The 7,685-nt window shown below is 48.3% G+C and overlaps 1 protein-coding gene across 23 annotated transcripts in view; it reads right to left on the bottom strand.

The window, feature by feature from the left end:
* EPB41L2 (erythrocyte membrane protein band 4.1 like 2) overlaps positions 1-2,091 on the bottom strand; it is a 233,587-nt gene extending 231,496 nt beyond the window's left edge. For 22 of the 23 annotated variants that reach the window (XR_008380064.1, XR_008380065.1, XM_053590674.1 and 19 more), the window contains exon 1: positions 1,951-2,091. The gene's annotated coding sequence lies outside the window, so the exon portion shown is untranslated. Of the gene's footprint in view, positions 1-1,587; positions 1,668-1,950 lie in introns of those variants that run through there. The other variant, XM_053590653.1, reaches the window with a different exon arrangement.
* Between the last annotated feature and the right edge of the window lie 5,594 nt (positions 2,092-7,685).

Genomic DNA, 7,685 nt, shown 5'->3' on the forward strand with positions numbered 1-7,685 from the left:
CCATTACTCTAAATGAGCAGGCTCTTGTTCTCAGAGATCCCTCTGCACACAAGACCACTACTGACTTCAGTGGGAATTCTGCCCAATAAGTGAGAAAGACAGGATAGGATTAAATTAGCCCTAAATCCACACCATTGTGGACGTTCCAAGCCATTACCACTTGTACAGTTCTCCAATAACCTCCAAAGTAGATATCTGAGATTTGATGTTGATTCTCAAATTGAGTTACAGGAATGATCCCTTGAGCTCTGACAAGTAACAGCACAGCTCTTTAAAAGTTGTGTCAAACTCTCTGCCTGATAGATGTACCAGATTGGTCCTCATCACAAGTCAAGACTTCATTGCAACACAACCCCATTAGTGGCTGCAATAGGAATCCAATGATTGGGACTGCAAAGGGAAACCGAACAAGATTAAGCACTAAGAGTTCCCCAGTAAAACTTATTCAAAGCTTAAGAATTCTAAATTCCAGCACCTGCAGCCAAGAAATTGACTCAATTTCCCTCAAGTGCTACATGCAAAAGGAAATGAGGCAGGAGACAGACGAAAATGGTAGGTAATTCTCAATACACTGTTATAAACGGAGAATATAGAAATAATGTATTCTGATCGAAGAATAAAAACAAGGGAAAATAAAAATAAAAAATAAAGAGAAGTTAAGAAAATAAAAGAATGAGGGGAAAATTGTGAAGGTCATTAAAAAAAAAAAAACTTAACTGTAACAAGAGGAGCGAGACGCCTGGCACACACATGCTATTTCAGATGCAAGAAGTTCAAGAAACTGTAGATGTGATTCAAAGAATAGCTCCTCTAGGTCTCACCTTCCCTCTCACCCACCCAGGGTTCTTAAAAACAGGGGCAGCTGTGCGAAGAGGGGGAAATTCAATTAAAGGCATCCTCTGTCAATAGGGAGGGCTGCATACAGAGACCCTTCCCAAAAATAACAGACTCTAAGCGGGAGCTCTTCTCACCAAACCTCTCTCCCAATAAAACTTGACCTCCCGGGAGGTTAGCGATTCGGGATGCATAATGACTGACGTCTCACCGCAGACTTCCCGGCTGCCAGGCGCAGCGGCTCCACCTGGGAATGGGGTCTCAGAACACAATCCCAACCCTGCCCGCTCAGTTAAGTTCTCCTCCTTGCCCTTCCCAGCTGCTCACCTAAAAATGCTCTCTGCTCTTAGCGCAAAATGAGAAAAGCATGTTGTGTGTGGTGACATGGCCTGGGTGTCGGAATGGTAAGGACCCGAGCACGAAACGTGAGTCCCTCTCCGCTGCTCCCAGACCGCGCTGGCAGTGGGCGGGTGCGCGGGCGCCAGCCCACGCCGGGCCCGACCCGCGCCGCGCGTGGAGCTGGCGCGCTACCCTCGCCCAGCTTCCCGCATCCCTCACGCGCGCGGCCAGTCTGCGTACCCCCTCCTAAACCATCCTGCTGAAGGGCGACCCCGCGGCCGAGTCCCCGCAGCCCCCGTGCCGCAGCCCGCGCGCTCCGGGGATGGAGCCGGATTTCTCCCGCTGCTGCTCCACGGGACCCGGACGCGTGACTCTGAGCCCACGGTAGCCTAGCGGGAACGGCGCGGTCCTCACCATGCCCCTACCCTCCAGGCTCTGCCAGGACGCGGCCCCGACTCCCGGGAAAGAGAGAGAACGGGACTGCAGCGGAGCGGGAAAGGGGGAATCTGGCCTGGAGCAACAGGATCCCGGACCCCGGGGCGGAAATAAGGCCGGGCCGAGAGGGGAAGTAAGAACGGAGGGAGCCACAGAAAAATCCCATAGCTGGCCCCCTTTCCCGGCCCCCTTTCCCCGCCCCCACCCCCAGTGGGACCGTCCCGCCACCGCTTCCTGCCGGGGATCAGCTTCCCAGCAACAGTCGGAGGAAAAATCTGAGCCGCCCTGGCAGCTCCGCAGGGACCAGTCGCCCAGCCCGTGCAGCCCCGCACGCCTCCTCACCCCGATGCTGCGCCTTAGGAGCTCGCTCGCCGCGGGGACCCGGCCCGCTCTGGTCCCTGCCGCCGGCCAGCGGCGCCTGCCTCCTCCCTCAGCTAGGTTTCAAATTGAAATTCCCTGGCTGGGGCTGTGAGAGGACTCGGCGCGCCGGCCCCGCCCCCTCGCGGCGGAAGCCCCTCCCGCGCCCCCGGCGCGGAAACCCCCGCGGTCGGCCACGCCCCTGCGCGGGCGGGGTCTGCTCCTGGAGGCATTCGCAGCCTGCAGGGTAACCCCGCTGTGGAGGGACCTATTTCGCCCTCTAGGCGCCCGGGATAATGACAGCTAAATCCTGCGTGCTAGGCGGTCTAGCCTGCCAGTCTCGGCCTTAAATATCCTCTCAACTTTTAAAAGTTATTTCTTCAGAGTACTTTCACTGACTAAATCTTCATTGAGCTCATGTTCCCTGGTAGACACTGGTAGGCCCTGGAAGTGCAGAATAAGGAAAACTGAATCTCTTTCAGTCTAGAGTGGAAAAAGTGCTTTCACAGAAAGGACATTGAAAAGGAACCGTTTATTCTTCCCGTGGGAGGGTCGAGAGGAGCTGGGGAAACCCCATAGAGGAAAGGCCTTTATGCTCAACCCTAAGAGTTGAGTAGGAGTTCTCCAGACGGAGGCCTGAGAACCTGGATTGCAGAACGGGACATGGCAGAAGAGGAGTCTGGAAAGTTTGGAGTCAAATTGTGGAAAACCCGGAGCATAGTGCGCGTGTATACACACGCACACAGAGGATAGCCCAAGTTCTTTTCTTTTTTTTTTCTTTTTTTTTTTTTTTTTTTTTGTGATTTTTGGCCGGGGCTGGGTTTGAACCCGCCACCTCCGGCATATGGGACGGGCGCCCTACTCCTTGAGCCACAGGCGCCATCCCCAAGTTTTTTTCTTTAGTATAATTATGCAAATATGTCTCAGATTCTACTTATGTCATCTTTTTTTTTTTTTTGTAGAGACAGAGTCTCACTATACTGCCCTGGATAGAATGCCGTGGCGTCACACAGCTCACAGCAACCTCTAACTCTTGGGCTTAAGCGATTCTCTTGCCTCAGCCTCCCAAGCAGCTGGGACTACAGGCGCCCGCCACAACGCCTGGCTATTTTTTGTTGCAGTTTGGCCGGGGCTAGGCTTGAACCCGCCACCCTCGGCATATGGGGGCGGCACCTGAATGCATGTCAAACAGTCTGCGTCCAGCAACAGCCACTCATGCACTTTTTGTCATTTGCCTCTGCCCACCTTTAGTCAGGTCTTTAGTGATTCCATCTCAGCCAAAGTCAATTCTCCCTTTTTTTCTATATCTAATCTTTTCTAAAATGTGCAACGTCAAATAAAACCTCAGGAACAATACCTTATATGTGTGTGATGCTTTTCAGTTAACAAAACACATTCATATGTGTATTTTATCATTTGGGCCTCACAATAACCCTATGAAAAAAGGAAGGTTAGGTATTGTCTCCATTATGTCAATGAAAAGAGAGTTGGTAGGAGACCAAGTCAGGAGGATCACTTGAGCACAAGAGTTCAAGACCAACCTGGACAACATAGCTAGAATCTGTCCCTGAAAAAAATAGAAAAATTAACCTGGGATGGTGGTATGCACCTGTAGTCCCAACTGCTCAAGAGGCTGAGACAGGAGGATCCCTTGAGCCCAGGAGTTGAAGGCTTCCGTGAACTATTGTTGCACCACTGCACTCCAGGTTGGGTGACACAACAAAATCCTGTCTCTGAAAAAATAATAAGAATAATTGGAAATATAAATAATTTGCTAAAATCCTTATAGTAAATAATAATAGCTCACATTGGGTGGTGCCTGTAGCTCAAGGAGTAGGGTGCCAACCCCATATACCAGAGGTGGCGTGTTCAAACCCATCCCTGGCCAAAAACTGCAAAAAAAAAAATAATAAAAATAATAATAATAATAGCTGACATTTACTGTGTGCTTTATGTACTAGGCATTGTTCTAAGTTTCTTACGTGTGTTAATTTACTTAATCACAATCCCACATGCTAAGTACAAAAGTTAAATTTAATAAAGTGTGCTAATAGAGAGCAGAGGCCTGATTAGACAGCAGTTCTGGTAAAGGACACCTGGGAATTTTATGAGAAAATACTATAATATTATGAGCCTTGAGGCAGATTTACAATGAAACTAATGAAACTTACTTTATATTTGTAATTTTTTATTTCACTTTGTATTTTTAAAAGGGTTACTAAAGTCATATAAACTATAGGGCTCATAAAACATTGTTCTATCCCTTATGAAACCCTTTTAAAATGCTAATTAAAAATAATAACATAAACATAGACATAGTAAAATATAATGCATTTAGTTTATCATAGAAAAGGATATCCCTACTATATTATCTGTTTAAGTATATGAATCACTTCTTTTTTTTTTCTGAAACAAAGTCTCACTCTGTCACCCAGGCTGTAATGCACAATCACAGCTCGCTACAGCCTTGACCTCCTGGATTCAATAGCTATGACTAGAGGCATATGCCACCACACCTGGCTAATTTTTTTTTTTTTTTTTTTTGTAGAAATGGAGTCTTGCTATGTCACCCAGGCAGATTCATTTCTTTAAGCCATCTTTTAAGAAGAATGTTTTGGGGTGGCGCCTGTGGCTCAGTCGGTAAGGCGCCGGCCCCATATACCGAGGGTGGCGGGTTCAAACCCGGCCCCGGCTGAACTGCAACAAAAAATAGCCGGGCGTTGTGGCGGGTGCCTGTAGTCCCAGCTACTCGGGAGGCTGAGGCAAGAGAATCGTTTAAGCCCAGGAGTTGGAGGTTGCTGTGAGCTGTGTGATGCCATGGCACTCTACCGAGGGCCATAAAGTGAGACTCTGTCTCTATAAAAAAAAAAGAATGTTTTGTCCCTGAACAGATGAATATTAATAATTAAATCTTACCCATAAATGAGTGACCTTAATAACGTGGGAGCCAGCAAGAATTAGCCTAAATAAATGATTAAAGGTGACCAAAATATTGTTCTTAAATTGCACAGAAGAATTAAATTCTGTCTTTTAGACAGAGCCTTACATGAGCCCCAGCATTTCAGTGGAAAGGAGCAGATTCAGTAAGGATCTGGCAGGAAGTGAGGGCAGAAAAAGCAAGTTCTAGGAGCTATAAGGAAGTGAAGAAAACAGATGGAAGGAACACCATACTATAGGCGTGTTAGCAAACAACAGGTGGTAGTCCAGGCAAGCAGGAAGCCTAACGGAGATAAAGAAGGCCAGAAAGAAGGACTACGTCCTGGACGGATGGTACCCAGAGACATAGGCAGGGTGAAACAGGGTCAGGGCTACCCCTGGTGAAGTTCAAGGGCAAAACAAAAAGGAAAGTAGACTGGTAAGAGCAAGGCTGTATCTTCCCACTAAACAGAATATAGTAACAGGTAAGGGACTGACACAGAGAACAAGACAGGAATCAAGATACAAGACCTGAGAGTCATCACATCCAAATTTAGCATCATAGCCTCAATCCTTAGCACCATCTGCAAGCAAAGCTAATCTGGCAATATGGACTAGAAATTTACCCAGGACCTCGTTAGTACCCAGACTCACTAACTTACCCTTATAGGCATGGCCCCTGAGAAAGCTTGATCTCACCCTAATGTTGATTAATTCCTTTACCTGTGCACCTATAGAGGGCCATGTCCAAACCAGGTGGAAATACTGGAACAGCTCTGGGTTGAGAACCTGCCCTTCCTTTACATGGTCTACAGGCAGGAAGGCCTGACAATGCCCTCTCCTGCTCTGTCTGATTAAGGCATTCTCAAGCTTCACCTTGAATGCTTGCCCCAGTTTCACCACCACAGTGACAAAAATACCACCTACATGACCGTAGGAGTCATTGCCACTTGGCCAATCTTTGGTATAGTTTCAGTTGGACTACAAAACCCAAAAACTTAGTGAATTAACCATTTTGTTGCTCAGGATTTTGGGGGACAGGAATGCAAGCAAGGCTTAGCATAATCACTTGTCCCTGCTCTATATGGTGTCAGCTGGGAGGTTCAACTGCGGATAAAAGACTTAAGATGGCTGCACTCATATGTCTGGCAGTTGGTGCTTCCTGTCAGCTGGAGCACCTAATTTTTCTTCCACAAGGACTCTCATCCTCTAGAGACCCTTCTCTCTTTCTCTTCCTATCCCTTCTTCCTCTCTTCACACCTTTCTCCTTCCATGTGGCCTATCTGGTGGCATAGACTTCTTTGCATGGCACCTGACATATCCAAAAGGGTAAAAACAAAAGCTGTAAGGTCTGCAAAGCCTAGGCCCAGATGTGATTCTGATACCCGAATTTCAGGTTCTCGGTGGCAACGAATTGAAGAACAAATGGATGGACCACAGGATCAGTGGTAAGTCAGGATTTATTTACAGAAACAAACATTACAACAACTACAAAAACCAAACCTCCTGGCAGAGAGAACCCAAGAGGGGAACAAGCTCTCCTGCTCCTTCCTGGAGGTCTGCCTTTGAGCGCCCTGCTCAGGGGTTTATATAGTGGCAGGGGGGTTGTTCTGCTAGGGCTTGAGTCCTGTCCGTTACAGCCAGGTGTCCAATGAACTCTCAGGCCTTGGAAACTTACAGGAAATCCACCAGTCAGAAGTGCAGGGGGAGGAGACAGCAAGGCGCCATCTGCTCAGAAGTGCACAGTGGAGGAGACATCAAGGCGCCAGCATCTCTCCCACAGGTGTCCCGCTCTAGGCAAGCTGGTTACTCCATCCGCAGGTGGTGGTGCTGCCTTGTCCTGCATCAATACTACATCACTATGTCTTATCATGTTCATAAAAGCAAGTCCAAAGGCCAGCCACAATTCAAGGAGAGAAGTTACAGACTTCACCTCCTGGTGGGAGGAGTGTAATATGTGTACAGTAATGGGAAAAGCTGCTGGTAGCCATGTTTGTAAAGAATTCACCACAAACACCTGTTTTTCTAGTCTAGTATTAGAGTCTGCCCTCAAACAACCCTTGTCCTTTCTATCTGCAGTAACATTTTCCAGAAGTTTTGTTGTTGTTGTTGTAGAGACAGAGTGTCACCCTATCACCCTCAGTAGAGTGCTGTGGCATCACAGCTCACAGAAACCTCCACCTCCTGGGTTTAGGCAATTCTCTTGCCTCAGCCTCCGGAGTAGCTGGGACTACAGGCACCCACCACACCGCCCAACCATTTTTTGTTGCAGTTTGGCCAGGACTGGGCTTGAACCCACCACCCTCCGTATATGGGGCCGGCACCCCACTCACTGAGCCACAGGAGCCACCCTTTCCACAAGTTTTTTTTTTTTTTTTGTAGAGACAGAGTTTCACTTTATGGCCCTCGGGTAGAGTGCCGTGGCGTCACACAGCTCACAGCAACCTCCAACTGATGGGCCTAGGCGATTCTCCTGCTTCAGCCTCCCGAGTAGCTGGGACTACAGGCGCCCGCTGCAACGCCCGGCTATTTTTTTGTTGCAGTTTAGCCGGGGCCAGGCTTGAACCCGCCACCCTCGGTATATGGGGCTGGCGCCCTGCTCACTGAGCCACAGGCGCCGCCCTCCACAAGTTTTTTTATCAAAAGCATCACAAGGGCTCCTTTCTGTCTAAGCCACAGGAAAACTCCTTTGTTTATTTTTTTTTGTTTGTTTCTTCATTTGTTTTGAGACAGTGTCTTGCTTTGCTGCCCTCCATAGAGTGCTCTGGCGTCATAGCTCACAGCAACCTCAAACTCTTGGGCTC

Source organism: Nycticebus coucang, chromosome 5 (assembly GCF_027406575.1).
Source record: "Nycticebus coucang isolate mNycCou1 chromosome 5, mNycCou1.pri, whole genome shotgun sequence".
Classification (NCBI taxonomy): domain Eukaryota; kingdom Metazoa; phylum Chordata; class Mammalia; order Primates; family Lorisidae; genus Nycticebus; species Nycticebus coucang.